Consider the following 20,907-nt stretch of genomic DNA (forward strand, 5'->3'; position numbering starts at 1 on the left):
TCCCAACCTCAATTCTCCTTCCTTTCTTATTCTTTTAAATTTTTCAATAACATACTTTCTTTTTGTTTTATAATCATAAGGTTAACCCACCACTAAGTAAAGAATTCAACAAAAGATAAAAGAAGAATAAAGAAGAACACTGTTTCACAACAGTGGAGACAAGGGCTATAAACAATTCTCAAAATGTCAATTTTGCTAAAATATATTAAATTTTTATACTCCATTAGTTATCAGAGATCAGAGAAAACATGGTGTTTGACTTCTTGGGACTAACTTACTTCACTAAGTATAATTGTTTCCAGTTGTATCCATTTTGTTGTGAAAGACAGGATTTCATTCTTTTTAATGGCTTAGTAATATTCCATAGTGTGTAAATAAATACCATGTATTTATCCAGTCATCAGTTCACGGACATCTGGGTTGATTCTATATTTTAGGTACTGTGACTTGAGCTGCAATAAACATAGGGGGCATAGATAGCTCTTTGATATGCTTATATATCATATATATATTAATATATCATATATAATATATATCATATATATAATATGATATATAATAATACATATCATATCTATATACCACAGATAGCTCTTTGATATAGCTCTTTGGTATGATTTCATTTTGTTTGGGAAACTTATCAGGAGTGGGATTGCTGGGTCATATAGTAGATCTAATATTAATTTTTTGAGGAATCTCCAAACTGTCTTTGACAATGGTTGTGCTAGTTTGCATTCCCATGAACAGTGAATTAGGGAACCTTTTTCTTCACATTTTCACAGGCATTTGAAACTTGTTGATTTCTAGGCTGAGGTAAAACCTCATATGGTTTTGATTTGCATGTCCCTGATGAATAGTGATTCTGAACATTTCTTTCATGTGTCTGTTGGCCATTTCAATTTCTTCTTTTGAAACATGCCTGTTCAAGCCCTTTGCCCAGTTCTTAACTGTTTTGTTACTGTTCAGTTTCTTGACCTCTTCATAGATTTGGAATATTAATCGTTTGTCAGTTGCTTAGTTTACAAATATTTCTCTCATTCTGTGCATTGACTTTTTATTTTGTAGGACATTTCCTTTGCTGAGCAGGTGCCTTTTATCTTGATAAAATCCCATTTGTTTCTTTTGGCTTTCATTGCTTATGCTTCTGCTGTCTTTTCCAAGAAGTCTGCCTATACCAATGCCGTGCAGCTTCCCCAGTATTCTTCTAGTAATATGATGGTATCAGGTCATACATTTAGATTCTTGATCCGTTTTGAATTGATTATTGTATAAGGTGTGAGGTAGGGGTCTTGCTTTGTACTTCTGCACCTGGAGGCCCAGTTTTCCCAGCATTATTTGTTGAAGAGACGGTGATTTCTCCAGGGATTGATTTTAGCTCCATTGTCAGATTTGTATAACAATAGCTTAAACATTATCTATCAAAGTAACTCCTGGTAAGTGTCCAGACTGCATACAGGTATTTTAAAAAAAGGAAAAAAAAAAGTAATAAATTTTGAGAATAATCTCTGGATGGAGAACTTCTAAAGCAGTCAGTCATCTCAAACCCTGTCTGTAATTGGTCCATGCCATCACCCATTCCTGCCATCAGTTCTGTAACAACACCACCACACAAATAAACAGTTTAGCAATCAAATGTGGTACTTAAGACATCATTGTCAGGCATTAAATCAAAGCCATGAAGTTGGTCAGCGAGGACCAGCCAAAATTCCTGAACCAAACAGCTTACTACTAAGTCACATTAACCAAGACAATGTGGTTCTGGCATAAGGATAGAAGCATAGTTTAATGAATAGAATTTTGAATACAGATATAAGTGCTTATTTTTATGGTTAATTAATTTTAGGAAAGGATATCAAGACAACTCAATGTGGGAAGAATAGTTTTTCATCAGACAGTACTGGGAAAATTAAATAGGCACATGCAGAATGAAATCAGCCCTTACTTCACATCATTTAGAAATTAAGTCAGAATGGATAAAAGAAGCATAAATGAAGAGCTAAAATTATAAAACACATAGAAGGGCCGGCACCGCGGCTCAATAGGCTAATCCTCCGCCTGCGGCGCCAGCACACCTGATTCTGTCCTGGTTGCCCCTCTTCCAGCCCAGCTCTCTGCTGTGGCCTGGGAGGGCAGTGAAGGATGGCCCAAGTACTTGGGCCCTGCACTCACATGGGAGACCAGGAGAAGCACCTGGCTCCTGGCTTCGGATCATTGTGGTGTACTGGCTGCAGCGCACCAGCTGTGGCGGACATTGGGTGGTGAACCAACAGAAAAGGAAGACCTTTCTCTCTGTCTCTCTCTCTCACTGTCCACTCTGCCTGTCAAAAAAATAAAAATAAAAAAATAAAACACTTAGAATAAAACATACAATAAATTTGGACCTTGGATTGGGTAATTATGTCTTGGTTATAACACCAGAAACACAAATAAGAGAAGAAATTTGCCTCATGAAAATTAAAGTTTTTGTGTTTCCAAGGACACTATCAAAAATGATAAGACAAGCACAAAATGAAAATATTACATGTGGCAAGGTATTCATATCCAAAACATATAGAAACTATTAAAGCTTAATAATAAAAAGGCACAAGCCAATTAAAAATGAACAATGGTTTTGAGCCAGTATCTAGAGAAGAATCCCATGAAAAGTTCAAATCAACAGTGATTATGAAAATGTAAATCAAAAGTATAGTGAGATATTAATTTATATTCAATAGGTTTACTATAATCAAAAAGACAGACAATCTTTTGGTGAATACCTATATAATTTTTAAATTGCTGATGGGAATATAAAATATGTATTATGTTGGAAAGTCTCACAGCTCTTCTAAAGTGAAAACCTGAATATACCATGTAACTCAGCAATCCTTCTTCTAGATATACAATCTAAAGAACTGAAAATATAGAGTACAGAGTAGTATTGTTCCTAATAGTGAAAAAAGGGAAATACAATGTAAATATACACCCAACTGCTGGGTGGATAAACTAAATCTATGTGCATAACTGAATGTGAATCAACAATAAAAGGGAAGAAAGGTCTGATACATGGACGATCTTTAATACATTATGTTGAGTAAAAGAAAACACATAAAAAGGATATATGGTATGTGATCTCATATTTGTAATGTGTGGAAGAGAAAAATCCATACAGAGAAACTATCATTGCTGGGGCCTGGGAAGATGAGTGTTGAGTATTGAATGCTAATGGTTGTGGGGCTTCTTTTTATAGATGATAAAAGTATTCCATAATTAGATAATGGTGATCAATGCAGAAGCTTGCACATATAGTAAAAAAAAAAATCACTGAATTTTGTATGTTGAATGACTTGCAACACTAATTTTCACTTGAAATGTTCTCTCCCTCTTTTCCTCTTTTTCTCTTTTTCTCTCTTCTTCTCCCTCTCCTTTTCCCTTTGTTAACCAAAACAGTACACTGTGTCACTTTGTGTTTTCATATGATTTAGGAAAATGTCTGTTTTTTTTTTTTCCTCTTTCACTTGCAGTTCTTTCTCTCTGGTAAATTCAAAAAACCAGAGGTGGGAAAGAAGTAATCTTCATGGTAGATAGCATGTTACATTCCAAATGCTTCCATATTGCAACAACTAGGATTTTCTTGCATGATAAATTTTGTGTCTATTTTTATACAAATGGAGTCCTGGCAAAATCTGCCTTCACCAATTCAGCACTTATGTGAGGGTGATTCAAAAAGTATGTGGAAAATGCATATTATGAAAAAAATCTTTGTGTACTTAATTTTTTTGCATGAAAATACACATATCTTTCACTTTTCCCTATGAATTGTATTAAGGTACTCTTATTCACACATTTCTGAACTTCCACATTAAATATTGTTTAGGCTCATGTTATTAACTTTTTATAGATTTGATTTAAAAATTTAACGAGTGTGTAAGCATTATCCTAAGTCCATAAACTCTAAAATAACATAATTAAAGATTGAAAAGAGATTCCATTAGATGAGAATCTGTGTACTTTGTACATAATAATCGTGAGAAAAATGGGATGATCTAACAAGTCAATGTGTTTCCCAATGGTTTGGTATACAATGTGACAAAATTATAAAAATCAACTCAACAAAGCACACATATACAAATATAACAATTTTATGTATAGGTTAGTGTCAGGAAAACTAAATTCCAAAGTCAACAAAGCCTTTACAAATATCAAGTAGTGCTCTTTTTGTGGTTTATAAATGTGATAATTGGGTTTCTACCTCTTTTCATGAGATTTATGTCAAATGTTATTTGGAAGTTGCCATGTTATCCATTTTATGTGAAAAATAAAAATCTGATTATTCTCTTTATTATTCTCTTTTTATTTATGCAAAACATATATACATATATGCATGCATATTTATAATTTATATACATACATATATAAAACAATACTTGTGTGTAGGTATATATATATATATATGGAACAAATTTGATATATACCATTTTAAGAGCATAATGGCACTCCCCAGCCTTCCTCCTTCTTCCTTTCTTCTTTTTCTTTTAAACCTGTGTGTGGAGAAGGAAAAGGAACAATTTCATAACACACTTCAGTGACAATCTGCTGCCTGCGAGCTGATAAGATCTTGTGAGAGGAGGCAGGTATGCGGACAACAGGTGTCAAAGCTCTCTTTTGCAGGCAAGGGAAGCTTAAATACACTACAGAAAACCTCCTGAGAAAGCCTAAGTGAGGGCCCATTAGGTCAGCGGTGACTAATGCAGAAAGGAAAACGAAAACGGGCAAAAGCCAAAGACAGTTGTCACAGTAGCAAACTCTCTCATTCTTCTATTGGAATACAGGGAAAAAATTAATGGATTTGACTGTGGGAGAACTGTTCTGTTGGACACCATGTGGGTGGTTGATAGAACAGTGCTGTAGACTGTGCATTCCAAGCCCTTCTCTTTATTATTTATCTGCCGAAAATCAGAAGGCATGTTTCAGTTGGAGTCAGCTCTGAAGAGTTTGTGGTGTGTGTGTCTTCATTTCATTTGTTTAATAGCTGCCTCCCCTAGTTTCTTGTGGATTGCCGGAGAAAGCACTGTGTGATCTTTCTTGTTCACCTCCCATCTGTGGATGTGTTGTTCTCAGCGGTGGTCTGTGAATATTTTAGTGAATTCATGGGAATTAGCCAGGTGATGGTTTGCAAACCACAGTTAGGAAATACACAGAAAGGCTTCTTGCGAGGACATAGCCTCCAATGCAGAGAACTCACTTTTCATCTGTTGCAATCTTGTCTACCAAACTTATGGAAAAAGTAAGAAAATTTTGATTAATTCGCAATTACGGGAGCCTGCACAAGCATGACATTTGACTTGAGGAGCCTGAAGGGAGCTTTCTGAATTCCTAATTTTGAAAACCAAATACGTGGGGAAGAAAGACTGCCTTCCTCTAGAGGCACAGATTCAGGATGACAGTAAAGATGTAACCGCCCTCCAGAAAGACATGTCAGGATCTTTCAAGATTATTTGGACTGGATCAGGAGGATACAGTAAAGATTCACTTGCGTCCAGATTTCAGAAACAGCAGCCTCGGCAGTTGAGAAGAGGTTGCTAAATACATTCTCTTCCTTCTACTTTCTAATTTGTACCTCAGAATTACAAGGGCCACGCTAACCAGAACGTCAGCACTACTGGGGGGGAAGTGTCTTTTTAAAGTAGCCGGTAGGCACTTCCAGCCCTTCCCAGTTGCCACACCTTAAGCACCTGTCTTAACCCAATAGCACATCTAACCTTCCTGGGGAAGAGTCATGTTAGGAGCGGGGTACACAGACTGCACTATGTCTTAGGAAGAAATATTTCTATAATACAGAGAAAGAAGACCCCTGGAGCACATCATAAATGGTGACTTTGTTTTGCTGAACACTCCATATTTTTGGAGTTCCTGATAACCAGACAGTGAACACTGGAGAAGCTTTCTCATGGTCCAGTGGACGAACATTGGATCACTAGATGAAACTCTGCTTGATGTCCGGCTTGTTGCAAGATGCAATTGGCCCTTCAGCCATGTGTCTGGAAAGAGGGTTCAGCTGCTGTGGACAAATGGCCAAAGAACTGGACAATTCTGAATCTCAGCGTATCTGTTCTCATTCAAAGATAAAGAAGAAAAGGTATCTCAATAAGATGCATATTGAAAAGGACATAGTATTTTTAATATTCACAGGTAGACACTGAAAATAATATATGTGTGAATCTGGATAAAATTGCACAACCTGGCCTGTCATCAAGTCTTAATGGGTTAAGCTGCCTCCTGTGACATGGGCATTTCATATGGATGGAGGTTCTTTTCCCAGCTGTTCTGCTTATGAGCCAGTTAACTGCTAATGTGCCTGGGAAAGCAGTGGAAGATGGCCCAATTACTTGTGCCCCTGTATCCAGTGGGAGATCCAAAAGTTCTGAACTCCTGGCTTTTGACTATTTCTTTTGACCATTTCTGGTCTTTGTGGCATTTCAGGAAGTGAACCAGTGGATGAAAGATCTTTCTGTCTCTCCTTTTGTCTCTGTAACTCTGTCTTACAAATGAATAAATTAATATTTTAAGAAATGCATATGGGTATGTGGAATTGCCAATGAAATCAAGTGTTAAGGAGTACCCCCTCTGCAAGAATAAAACAAATAAACCCAAAAGGTAGAATAAAATGAATGAATACAGAATAAAATGAAAAGGGAGATGGTTAAGATGAAGTTACCAGAAATACAAGAAGATTTTAACAGCAATAGCAGAATTACAATATTTATTGGTATATAGAGTAAGAAAGGCACTGAGATAATGGATTGTGAATTATGTAACAGGTAGTATCATTCTGAGAATAATTTTACAAGCTATGTAAGGAAATTTAAAATAACAATAGAGAATTAGAATTAGAATCAAGTATACATTTTCTGAGAATGAAACTAGAATAGTTATAAGATCAATCTTCAAACTTAGAAAGTTTACCCTAAATTCTGAGAGTAGATATAATAAGTCAAAAAACTAAGCAATAACGGGCAAAGAAGGTCTATAATTCAGCACAAACTTATATTATATATACTTATAATAAACTTATAATTTCACAATAAACTTATAATTCAGTCAAACTTCTGAATTTTGAAGACAAAGGAAAAGGCAATCCAACAACAATCAACACCTTCCGTGAAACAGCAACACTTGCATCAACACAAAAACAATGGCTTCCATCACAAGTGTGGAGTCTGATCCCAATTTTTGCTGTATTTGTTTTTCTGCATTTTTTATTTTCTCACAATTGTCATATTTTACTTCTATAAATGATCACAGTATGAAGCAACTGACTAAAATCAAGATATACTGTACATGCTGTATGAATTCTGAAAATTGGTTTGAGTAGATGTGATAGATTTATTTATTTTTGTATCTCAAAATATTAATGGCTATAATTGAAAGGGAAAGTGCAGTTAAATTTATTTCTTTGTATTTGTAAATGAGCATGATTTAATGAAAACACTTAATTTTGAAACAATGGAATACTTTTCTTTATGTACAATATATCTTTAAATGATTACAAATATTAATATTTTTAAAAAAAATTAGAAAAGGAAGTTACGTGTTTCAGGCTCGGGAAAGAACTTCTTAACTAAACATGATATTGAAGTAATAAACAAATGAACATATTTGGAAGCATAAAAAAATTTTTTGGCAAATAATACTCTATAGAAAATAAATGGAAAGATATTAGATATAAGAATATTTCCCAGCAAGAAGATAACAATTTAATGTTAATAACTCATAAAGAACCTCTATAAATTGATAAAAGTGACAAATAGCCCAATTACACATGTGCATAAAGGATATGACTAGTCAGCTTGTGAAAGAGCAAATCTGGATGCACAATAAATATATGAAAAATGCTTAAATTTAGCCATTATCAGGGAAATGCAATTTAAAGTGAGTATCAGACTGGCAAACATTTAAAAGAATGATTATACCTTTTTGCTGGAATGCTGTGGGGTAAAAAATTTGTTCTGTCATGTATTGCTAATATAAATGTGAATTTTTGCAGGATTTTCTTAAAGAAATGCAGCAGCATTTGTTAAGATATGCTATTTGGCTGAGCAGTCTCATTGCTGAGAATATGCGCAGTTTTATATTAAAATAAGCATTTTAGTGTATAAATATATTTACACAAAGATGCATTGTGACCATGGAAAAGAAGAGAAAAAAGAAGAAAAGAGTGAAATTTAATCCCTTAGAGAAAGGGTAAACAAGCTATGATAAATCCCTATTGGAAATACAAAGCTTTGAATGAGTGAGAGCGATGTCAGAGTACCTGCCGAAAGAAAGAGGCAAATGTGCGAAAGAAGTGTTTTAAATTTTGTAAAATCAACTGATAAGAGTACAATTCTCTATTTATGTGTTTATGCTTGCTCAACAAATTCTGGATGGAAGTATGTAATATGGGTTACACTGAAAGCCCAGAGAAGGGCGATACAAGTAAGAGGATGTGGAATAGCAAGATAAATAGTAAATTTTAAGATTCCAAGCATGCTCCAAATGCTACAGATATAAAGGTGAATCAGACCTAGTCCTCTTAAGAAATTTGTACTCAGTGAGGATAGCGATTGGTCAGTAAAGAGAGTGGATAATCACAAGGCATCTCCCAATAAAGCATAATTGTCCAGGAGAAGTGTGGACAAGAAATTTAAAAAACAACCCACAAGCAATATCTGAAAATTTGGCCATATCTTGGGAAAACTAATGAGCAAGCATTTTCTAGATAATGTGGGTCGAGGAAGGGAGAGCAGCTGGAACAAAGAGCCCAAATAAAGAAATGAGACCCCCAGGTTTCAGTGGATCAACAAGCATGTTCATTATGAGTGAAGCTAATGATTTGATAGAAAAGTTGCGATTTGTCCTGTCCCTGGCATTTCAGAATTATTAGGTATGGGAAATAATTCAGGAAAAAAAAATTGTTGCCACTAAAAGCAACATAAATTTACTGAGCATTTTACCCTGAGGTTAGATGTAGATGATAATATTATTAATTTGACATGTACAGAAACATGGTTGTGGTTTGTCACAGTTTTAGCAAGGCTATTGGTCATGTCTTTCATTGTCTCTTTTAGCTTTATGCTTATTAATAAAAGGGTGCTATCTAATGAGTTGCGTCAACATGAGGGGAAGTGTCCGGTCAAATTTGACAAAGGTCTGTCATGCATTATTTCTGATTCCTCATTTTCAGTAGCAACTTAGACAAAGATGAATAAGAAACGCTTATCTAATTTACTGCTGATGAAAACCAGGAAGAGATAATATGACATGTCAGAGTCAAGATTCAAAATGATCTACTGAAAAGGTGGACTGAAATAAAGAAAATGAATTTAGCAAAAATAAATTCAAGATACTGAATTTAGTTTTAATGCAAATTACCTAAGACAGCTATGACTTATTCTAAAGAGTAAAATTGAGGATGTTTCTGAAAGAAATGGCACTACTTCAAAAACAGACTCTGCCAGGTATATCATTCCACAATGATTCTGTAGTTGCTCCCCCCCAAAATGACTCGGATAAAGAATAGAAATACAGGTAGATATGGAAGCCTTAAAAGCTGTTCCTCAGTGGGGTTGTTTCGGAAATTTGTAGATGCACATTCTTATTTTCCCAGTGGTTTTGATGCAGTGAGCATTACTGGCCAGCAGTACCAACATCCTCAAATGTACAAGCCAGATCCCAGCTCCAAAGAACAGACATCATTCATGACCTTCAAGGGTCCTAAAGAATATTATTATAAGTAAAAATTGCTTAGCAGTATCTGAGCTTAACACTTCAATTTGTGTAGTGTAAAAACTCAAGATGCTTTTGATAGGTATTAATAATGTATTGAACTTTCCAGGGATACAACTATGACATATAAAATGCCTGATTTTATATGGACATCAGAACTTTATTAGTAGCTATTTTTAGTTGCAGAAAATGTCATTGATAGTCATCTCATTCATTCCTTGAAGTTGATGCACTGATGGAGATCTTATGGCTATGTGAAATCGTCTCTTTTCTTTAATATATCTGCCCTTATAATCTTATGCAAGTGTTTACATATTGAAGTAAACATCATTTTATTATCTTTTAAAAGTATAATATTTATATTTCACTTATGATATTGATTTTTTAAAATTATTTTTGTAGCTATGGTAATTTCCTATTAATGTATTTTGAAGACAATAAAGAGAGCAATACAAAATGAGTATTATATAGTATCATTCACAGAGTTGAAAAGTACTGCCATTGATATGTGTCATCTAAAAAATATTTCATTATAACAGAATTCTAATAGGCCTAATGGTTTCTGATATAATAAAAAGGAATCTAGAATCTAGAACATTTAAGCAATACATCAGATTTCTGAGGATGAAGGGGAGAATTTATTGAACACATATTTGCACTAAGTTGTGTGCTTATTTTTTTATTATTCCTAATTCAGTTTCTTTCGAATGTTCACAATAACTTTTAAAATAGATATTATTTTCCAATTATAAGTGTGTTGTGAATCCTGATTCAAGCTCAACTTCACTTGGCTTTGAAGCCCAGTCTGTAAAGCGTGTACAAGAGACTATTCATCGGGAAATGGCTGTCTTCTGCCACTAGAAACCTCTTTAAGAGGAGCAGGTTTCTCGGGGTCATTCCAGAGACAACATAGCTCAGAACAGTGGAGTTAAGCTGCAGAGAGGTAGCTTTTAGCTTAATTAAAAACAAAAGAAGAAAAATTTTGTTACAATTAGTAGCACTCAGCAGAACAGACAATTCCAGGAGTTACTGACCAAAAAAGGCAGTAACACAACAACCACCAGTATTGATGATTATGTTTCAGGATTATTAAAGAAGTGTTTCCTGCATCTCAGTAAGATATTTAGTCCAGAGGTTAACTCACTGTTAACACTAAGATTCAGGGACTGTTCTGTATTTAGGTCATTCTTCCACATAGAATTTCCTTCCATAATATCAAGTTCTGTGATCACCGAAACACAAGGCTGATCACGAATCAGTCATCCATATCCTCTTGTCTATACTTGGTAATGTTTTGTTTATCTGTGAACTATTTTAAATTATTTTTGGAGCAAGGTAATAGAGAATCAGGTTTTCCCAAAGGGTGCATTTCATCCTAAGACTGCACAAAGGATCAGAAGTTTTTTCCACATTGAACGTTTTTTCCCTATCTGTTGGATCTTGAAATGTTTGAAGCTAGTGATACTATTTTCAGGTAATCTTTGATAATGAACCATTGCACATTTGACCTGGCTTCCTAGTTGTTGACCAACTCTCTCTGGATATCTTAGTTTGTTTTTTAAAAAAAAAACATTACTTTTATGGAATGGGCATCAAAATAAAACCCAACTGTGCATACTATCATCTTTTTTTTTTTTTAATTTATTTGTGAGGCAGAGAAAGTTCCCATCTGATAATTGACTCCACAAATGCCTACTACAATTGGAACTAGGCCAAGCCAATTCCTCCCATGTGGGTGGCAGGAACCCAGTTACTTGAGCCATCACCTGCTACCTCCCAGGGTCTGTACTGGAGGGAAGCTAGAGTCAGGAGCCAAAGCCAAGAAGTAATTCCAGACACATCGATATAGGATACAGACCTAAACCTCTAGGCTAAGCCCATTGTCTGTACCGTCTTCATGCAAAGTTCAGTGAATTCACTAGCTCTAGTGAGCAGCTTGGCTTTCTTTTCAGGAAATCTAGGGGTACTAAAGGGTTAAAATTCTGAGTTATAAGAAAAACAATCACACAAAATCAAGTACACATTGACTATGGACTAGTGCAATTAAAGCATCTAATGATTACTCTCATGATGGATCAGAATCATATAATCAATACCAATGAAATTCTTGCATAGATGACTTTTCCCCCAGGTAGATCAGAACATGAACTTAAAAAGGTTAGAGGTTTGTCAAGTCCTGGATTCATGCCTTGTAGCTATAGTGGTAAAAGCAAGTGTGAGAAAGGCATTTTTGACAACAGAGTTAGTATCGGATTGCCACCGGGTTTCCTTGGGCACTGGTCTGGATATTTGACCTGAGACCACATTTTTCTCTGCCTTGAACCTTGTTGACATTTACTTACTTGACTATGCTTCTTGCTTTTGTAAAAAAACTTGAACATAAACATCTTCTCAGTTAAACATAGATATGGGTCATATAAAGGACTTCTGTGGGAGATTAGGCGGTAAAGATCACACATTTGGAGAAAGTGTTGTCTAATTACAGGTCAACTATTTAGGTTAAAAATCACCAGTGGCCTAAGTTCCTGACTTCTTACTGCCACCATAAAAATCAGTGGAACATGTCATAATGTTCAGGGATCAGGCTGCCGGATGACAGCATTTCTAAGTACATTTGTTTAATAATGGCATATTTGTGGAGTTAAATAATTATCCTAACCTGAATATATTCTGGGCTAAAATGAGAAGGTAGTTTTACTTTTATTTACTTATATATTTATTTATTTTTTAAATATTTTATTTATTTATTTGAGAGGTAGAGTTATAGACAGTGAGAGGGAGAGACAGACAGAAAGGTCTTCCTTCCATTGGTTCACTCCCCAAATGGCCGCTATGGCCGGCGCTGTGCCAATCTGAAGTTAGAAGCCATGAACTTCTTCCTGGTCTCCCATGCTGGTGCAGGGGCCCAAGCATAGGAAATAGTTTTAAAGGCTATTGGACCATAGGAAATAGTTTTAAAGGCTGTGTATACTTCTGGTCGTCTATTTCATTCCTGTCATTCAATGTCTAATATCTTAAATTGCTTGCCAAGGTCAGGACAATAAAGACTAATGCAGATTGACCTAAAAATGACATACGACAACCAGCCTGATTCTCTTTCCATTACTCCATATAATTATGAGACACTGGAGTGAAAAATTCACCTCTTAGGCTTTCTGTGCCTCACATCCCTAGCATGATGTCTTAAACTTGGTTAGACTGCGTTGCATCATACATGTGCTGAATTGATCAGATAGCGCGTATGTTTTCCCCAGGCCTGGATCTTCTAGTGGATCATCCTCAACGCTGTTCCTTGGGTTTTTATTCCCATGAGTAAAGTTACCCTTATAGAAATGCATTGTTTAAAGCCCAACTCTGAGACGAAAATCAGGGCCTTGGAGTTCGTCTCATTATTAGGACAACATGGACTTAATTTGTCATTTAGCTAATTGAGCACAGTGAATACCGCAAGATATTCAAGCCTCATGTAAAGGAAAAGAATTATTTCTGAAAGATTTTGGATGCCAACATTCAAAGAGTAAATAGTGAACCAAATATTGAAAATGTTGGCATCTTGGTGACGTGTTCATCTAATTTATACATAAAAATGAGACGTTTCTGAGAAGAAAAGGGAGTATTAGTACCAACAAGTATAAACCATGATGCTCCAGGAAACAAGATATATTTTCAGGTTAGGCATTTGTGAATGATTGGAAGGGGAACCTCAGAGGTTCTCAGGTCTTTGAAAATATAAAAAAATTAATGTCCCAAAGACTACCCTAGAAAAGTGAGTTGTAGGTTTGAGGTCTTGCAGTGGGAGGGCAACTGACTTAAGCAATGGAAAATTTACTTAATATGCCATGTTGCCCAGAGAAGACCTTAAAGTTTTTGAGCCAAATATCTAAAATTAACAAACCAATGCAAAACACACTAAACAGCATAACACCACTTTGCTTACATCCATAAATATCAGAACAAACTTTTTGAGCTTCAAACCTCCAACCTACTTGCAAATGATGTCATTATGCAGACCTAGCTTTGGCATGAAGACATAATTAGTATTCAGTCTGACAGAAAACCATTTCATTTAATTCCACTGGCTGGGATCCAACAAGCAGTATATATATGACAGCATACGAAGCAGGCACTTTGGGTAAAAGCAGGCTTGGCATTAGTATGCTGAACAGTGACCTGGAATGGGAGCAGGGACAGAGCAAGGTTGGAAAGAGCAAAGGAACAGAAGGAGCTGTCTTTTCAGTTCAGAAACCCACTGAATTTGTATTTTAGATGCAAAGAATGGGATTTATTTAATAAAGATTCCTGTACTCTGTTAGCCATATTGTTGGTCACATTTATGAACATAGTCATGATTAACTTTTAACCTGAAAAAATTACAGAAATCCTCCTAGGAATTTATCTAGGAGGATTGTCTGATTCTACATCTTAAATGTCTTTTAGCAATGTGACCTGAAGGCTGTATGCTGTTTCTTTAACATGCTAATTTTATCACTGTGACCTGAGTAGTTTGTTTGAGCTGGGAACCATCTGTGAAAAGCACTTAATTGGCTAAGAGATTGTAATTACCCAATGATGACGTTTGGTGCTCCAGATCTGTTCTCCACACTTTTTTTGCTTCCAGTCCATGCTTTGGGTGAATGACCTATGTAAACTCCATTAGCAGACCACCTCTCTGGTCATGTGGCTTCTAGTTGGATTTTGTGAATGAGAGGTGCTGAAAAGAGATAAAGAGGCAGGGAGGAGAGAGTCCTTGGATTCTCTGTCCCTTCTTTTTTTTTTTTTTTTTTTTTTTTTTTTTTTTTTTGACAGGCAGAGTGGACAGTGAGAGAGAGAGACAGAGAGAGAAAGGTCTTCCTTTTGCCGTTGGTTCACCCTCCAATGGCCGCCGCTGCAGCCGGCGCACCGCGCTGATCCGATGGCAGGAGCCAGGTACTTATCCTGGTCTCCCATGGGGTGCAGGGCCCAAGCACCTGGGCCATCCTCCACTGCACTCCCTGGCCATAGCAGAGAGCTGGCCTGGAAGAGGGGCAACCGGGACAGAATCCGGCGCCCCAACCGGGACTAGAACCCGGTGTGCCGGCGCCGCAAGGTGGAGGATTAGCCTATTGAGCCACGGCGCCAGCTTCTCTGTCCCTTCTTGTTGTCCCCCTCCACTGAGTTCTTTGAGTTCTGCTATTGCAATTTGCCGCGATCGTCTCGGGGGAGTCTGGCCAGCAGACTCAACACAGGGCCCGCGACGACACTTTCTCAGGCGAGAAAAGAACGAATGACGCTTATCGGTCTTCAGTAGACTTTTTATTAGAAAAAGTAGACGTGACAGAGGTAGAAAGGAAGGAGGAAAGGAGAGAGAGAGAGCTTCCTCCTTACACCCGTGGCTTAGATACAAAATGTGACCAATCAGAAGCAAGCTAGAGTCCATGCATCAGGCACACCAATCCGGTCTCTGTTCACGTGGAGGGCACGCGTCCTTCGGCCAATCAGGTGAGGTGTTACGCAGCAGGCTGGCAGGCAGACTCACTGCGGGGTCCTGGCGCCATCTTGTTTACTGCGACCTGTGACCTCGATCCCTCCGCCTCCGGAGAGCCCCAGCCATTGGAAAGCCCCCAGTCAAAACCGAAAGTAAAAACCTCTGCCTAGCAATGCCGCTGTGGACTATTCCCCGACAGCAATTGCCCCTTATCTTTTTCAGGATGAAGGGTAGTCTGCCGATCTTAGTCCTGGGATATTGCATTGCTATATTTTTTACCATAAGCCTTGCCCATATTTTTGAAAATGGGCCTTGATTAAACTCACCTTAATTGTTTGTCTTCTTATTCCTGCTGACTGTTACCAACAACCACAGCTAATGACATTACTGAAAAGAAATCAGTCTAAAAGAAAATATAAGTAGAGAAGGCCAAAAGAACTCTATTTCATAGAAATTGAAATAGTTGAATTAGTTGGTGGGGTTATAAAGATAGAGGAATCTCAGGTGTCAGAGACAATTTATTATCCTGAAATTTCATTCATCAGTGATAGATTGTGTGCCTTTATGATTGTTATAGAAGTGAGGATAAATTTGTGTTAAATGACAGTTTATCATTTTCACTTCCATGATTATGGAGTATATGAACATAAATGAAAATAAGAGTTTTAGTTGGTCAGTATGGGAATCAGGATTTTCATGACGGAATTAATAACATGCATTTGAAGTCCTGTATCACAGTATTATTATCTTTAGCTAGGATTTTAGATACTCAACCATCACAACAGAGAGGAAAGTAAGGCACAAATATACGTGGGTGAATAGATAAGGCAAATGGTAGAACTTTTCTGACTTCTCTTGTTTTCTTGATGAAAAGGAAACGGTTGGTCATAACTACTGGGGAGGAAGGGCTAGAGTTTTGAGGAGAGATTACCTTATTAAATAATTGCTTGTGAGGAAGTGTTGAAAGGCTGCCATGAAGGATTCACTTGAAGTCAGTGGATACACTTGATTATGAGATCAGGCAACACACTTGGTTTTTCTCTGGTCAATTCCACATGTAGAGTAGTAAAAACACTTGATTTAACCAAGTCAGTGGAAGCAAGAGAGGGAGAAGTACAAAACACTTGAGGTGAATGGAAGGGATGATTATAACTTGAGCCATGGTGTCTGAACAATATAGAGGGGGAAAATAAAGAATAGTCAAATGGAGGCAAGGTATATGAATTATAGGTACTGATGGGCATTGAAGAATTATAGAAGTTGAGGCACTAGATAGAAGGAGTTGGAAATACAGGAAATGTTGAATGCAGAGGTGGGTAACTAAAAATGAGATCTGAGGAGGGTTTGTCATTTTTGGTAATGAGAAAGTATGTGATATTATCATAAAGTTATAGATGTGGCAGCATGAAAAATAAACTCATTTTTTATATTTAAGAAATGAAGAATCTAGGTTTTGGAATAGTCATCCATGTGACAACAAAGTATTAAGAATTGTCATAGGTATGGTTCTGGACAAAGTAAAAGAAGCTAAAATCTTCAAGGAGTAAGTATTAGTGACACTTCCAAGATTATAAATGATTATAACAAGGAGGTTTAGTGGTGAATTACTTTAATTGCAGGAGTTCCAAATTTTTTTGTGTGTGGTTTTGTTTTGTAGGGAGGAAGAAGGAGAATGTTTTAGAAGCATCAAAGGGTACAGAGTCCCAGTGATAGTGAGGGAGTGAAAGAGAAAACAACCACTAATTGGTAGGACTTCCAAGAAAGTTAGGTTTCAATTGAAAAGGAAGTTGAAATGGAAATACAGATGAAAAGCTGGAAAATATTTAGAAATTTGCTGATATATGAACAAGAATTTCAAAGAGGATGAGATTTCAGAGTTGGACAGAAATGGGATCCAGAGCAATGGGATTGGAGAAAGGGGTTGAAAGGTAACCTGTGATTGGTGGGCTTCATCTGTTGACTGTGAAGAAACAGGTACAATCAGGACAATATCTCTAAGTGTTTTTGTTGTCAAGACAAAGGTCTGAGTTGGTGAGAAGGGAAGAGTGGGTATCCTGGCAGGAACATACAGTTATGGCTTCCAATTCACTCTTGCCAGACATGTGGAGGGTGGAAGATGAGGGAAGAGTGTTCTCATGCAGATTAATATATGTGATTATAACAAACAAGTTTTATTGTCATGAAAATGTGTTAAGAACAGTTTATAATCATCATGATCACCATCTTGTCTATAATCATAATATATAAAGGTATTGTAATAGGCACTTACAATACATTGTATTGTTAACTTCTCATGTAGATACAAAGAACTCCATTTAAAGATTTACTGTCATTTCTTTTTAATTGAAAAGAAAAATACATACATTTATGGTGTTTAATGATGTTTTTATATATGTCTATATTATAGAATGACTAATTTTGGCTACTTAAGATCTGTATTACCTCACATACTTATGAGGGATCTTCAAAAAGTTCATGGAAGCATATTATGAAAAACGTGGCAAATTTTAAAAAATTATATACCATCAGTAAACATGTATTTTAATCTAATATCCATGAACATTTTGAGGTACCATTGTGTTTTTCTAGTGAGAATACATTTTTAAAAATTTTATTTAAGTTACACAAGTTTAATATATTTCATAGATTCAGATTTAGGAATGTACTGACACTTCCCTCTCCACCCTCCATCCCACCAATGCTCCAACACTTCTCTCCCCATTCTGACTCTTAATTTTTGCAAAGCTCAATTTCAGTATACTTAATGATTATGTAGTTAACCCTACTGTAAGTGAAATATTTCTACAAACACTATGAATAAGAAAAATAAAGAAAAATAACAGTGTTCCTCAGTGGAAGAGACAAGGGCTATAAACATTCATCAAATCTCAAAATCTGTATTTCACTCCAATACATAACATTTCAGGTACTCTAATAGTTACCTAAGATTGGGAAAACATGATATCTGTCTTTTTGGGATGGGCTTATTTCACTAATTATAAAGGTTTCCAATTGTGTTCATCTTGTTGCAAAAGAAAAAAAGGAGTTCATTTTTTTTTTTACAACTGAGTAGTACTCCATAGCTTACATATACTATATGTACTTACTTACATATACTATAATTTCTTTATCCAGTCAACTGTTGATGTAAATCTGTGTTGTTTGCATATCTTAGCTATCGTGAATTGTGCTGCGATGAACATGGGGTACAGATAACTCTTTCATGTGCTGATTTCTTTTGGTTTGGGTAAATTTACAGGAGTGGGATGGCTGGATCACATGGTAAGTGTATATTCAGATTTCTGAACTATCTCTGCACTGTCTTCCACAGTGCCTGTACCAGTTCACATTCCCACCAATAGTGGATGAGGGTACCTTTTTCACCACATTTTGCCAGCATTTGTCATTTGTTAATTTCTGAATAAGAGCCATTCTAGCTGGAGTGAGCTAAAACCTCATTGTGGTTTTGATTTGCATTTCCTTAATGGTTAGTGATTCTAAGTATTTTTGGAAGTGTTTGTTGGCCATTTGATTTCTTCTCTTGAAAATTGTCTGTTCAAGTCCTTTGGCTATTTCATCACTTGACTGTAATGTTGTTGCTGAATATTTGAGTTACTTCTAGATTCTGGATGTTAACCCTGTATCAGTTGTGTAGTTTACAAATATTTTCTGTGATTCCGTCAGTTGCCTCTTCATTTTGCTGAGTATTTCTTTTGCTGTGCAGAAGCTTCTCAGCTTAATGTAATTCCACTTGTCAATTTTGGCTTTGATTGCCTGTACTTCTGGGGTCTTTTCCAAGAAATCCTCGCCTAAGCCAATGTTTTGCAGGGTTACCCCAGTGTTCTCCTCTAGTAATTTGATGGTATCAGGTTGTAGATTTAGGTCTTTGATCCATTTTGAGTGGATTTTTGTATAAGATGTAAGATAGGGGTCTAGTTTCATACTTCTGCATGTGGAGATCCAGTATCCCCAGCACCATTTGTAGAAGAGATTGTGCATGCTCCAAGGATCGATGTTAGCTCCTTTGTCAAAGATAAGTTGGTTGTAAATGCATGGATTGATTTTTGGTGTTTCTATTCTGTTACACTGATCTATCCATCTGTTTTTGGGCCTGTACTAGGCTGTTTTAATTATAACTGCCCTGTAGTATGTCTTAAAATCAGGTATTGTGATCACTCTGGCCTTGTTTTTGTTATATAAGATCACTTTAGCTATTCAGGGTCTCTTGTATTTTCATATGAATCTTAGCATCATTTTTCTAGATCTGCAAAAAATGTCATTGGTGTTTTGATTGGGATTGCATTGAATTTTTAATTGCCTTTGGTAATAAGGACATTTTGATGACATTGATTCCTCCAATCCATTAACATGGAAGATTTTTCCATTTTTAAATGCCTTTTTCTATTTCTTTCTTTAGTGTTTTATAGTTCTCATCATAGCAATCTTTGACATCCTTGTTCAAATTTATTCCAGGGTATTTAATTATTTTTGGAGATATTGTGAATGGGACTGATCTTAAAAGTTCTTTCTCAGCATGACAATGTCTGTGTATACGAAGGGTATTGATTTTTCTGTGTTGATTTTATATCCTGCCAGTTGACCAAATTCTTCTGAGTTCCAATAGTCTCTCAGTGAATCTTTTGGCTGTCCTAAATGTAGAATCATGTCATCTGCAGATAGTGATAGCTTGATTTCATCTTTCCCAAGTTGTATCCCTTTGCTTTCTTTTTATTGCCTAAAGCTCTGGCTAATACTCCAAAGAATGTATTAAATAGCAATGGTGAGAGTGGACATCCTGATCTGGTACCAGATCTTAGGGAGAAGGCTTCTAGCTTTTTTTCTATCCTTTCACTTTCAGTCTGCATTTATCTTTGTTGATGAGATGTGTGTCTTGTAGGCAGCAAATAGATGGGTCCTGTATTTTCATGCATTCAGCCAGTCTGTATCTTTTAACTAGAGAGCTGAGGCCACTTACATTCAAGGTAACTATTGACATTTTCCCATAAATATTCCAATTGTCTACTTAGGATTTCTTTTGAACTTTTACTGGGCGATTTTCTGCCTTCACATTCTCTCGTAATGATGGCTATCTTTCTGTATTTCTGTGTGTAGCACATCCTTAATCATCTTCTGTAAGGCTGGACAAATGGTAACAAATTCTTTCAATTTCTGATTGTTATAGAAAGTCTTAATTTTACCTTCGTTCATAAATGAAAGCTTTGCAGGGTACAGTATTCTGATTTGACAGTTTTTGTCTTTTAAGACTTGAACTATATCTCTCCATTTCCTTCTAGCCTGTAGGGTTTCTGATGAGAAGTCAGCTGTGAGTCTAATTGGAGATCATCTGAAACATTTTAGAATCTTTTATTTTGGTTTTCTTGTGGAAAGTTTGACTACAGTGTGTCATGGTAAAGATTGTTTCTGGTCATATCTGTTAGGAGTTCTCTGTGCTTCCTGTACTTGGATGGCCCTTTCTTTTTCCAAATTAGGGAAGTTTCCTGGAATTATTTAACTAAATAGGCCTTCTAGTCCATTCTCTCATTCCACACTTTCAGGAACTCCTAGGATCCATATTTTGGGTCATATCCCATAAATCTCCAATACTGCTTTTAAGTTTTCTAAGTTCTTTTTTGTCTGACTGTAAGATTTCCAAAGATTTGTCTTCTAGTTCAGCTATTTTGTTTTCTGCCTTGCCAAGT

At 36.2% G+C, this 20,907-nt stretch overlaps 1 long non-coding RNA gene across 15 annotated transcripts in view; it reads left to right on the forward strand.

Annotated features, from left to right (window-relative positions):
- LOC149127602 (uncharacterized) overlaps positions 1-20,907 on the forward strand; it is a 330,118-nt gene that overhangs the window by 61,510 nt on the left and 247,701 nt on the right. The window contains exon 4 of one of the 15 annotated variants that reach the window (XR_016231124.1): positions 81-95. The exons of the other annotated variants lie outside the window; for them this stretch is intronic. This is a non-coding gene — a long non-coding RNA (uncharacterized LOC149127602). Of the gene's footprint in view, positions 1-80; positions 96-20,907 lie in introns of those variants that run through there. 15 annotated transcript variants of the gene reach the window in all.

Source organism: Oryctolagus cuniculus, chromosome 3 (assembly GCF_051225735.1).
Source record: "Oryctolagus cuniculus isolate XC-2025 breed Fujian yellow rabbit chromosome 3, ASM5122573v1, whole genome shotgun sequence".
Taxonomy (NCBI): domain Eukaryota; kingdom Metazoa; phylum Chordata; class Mammalia; order Lagomorpha; family Leporidae; genus Oryctolagus; species Oryctolagus cuniculus.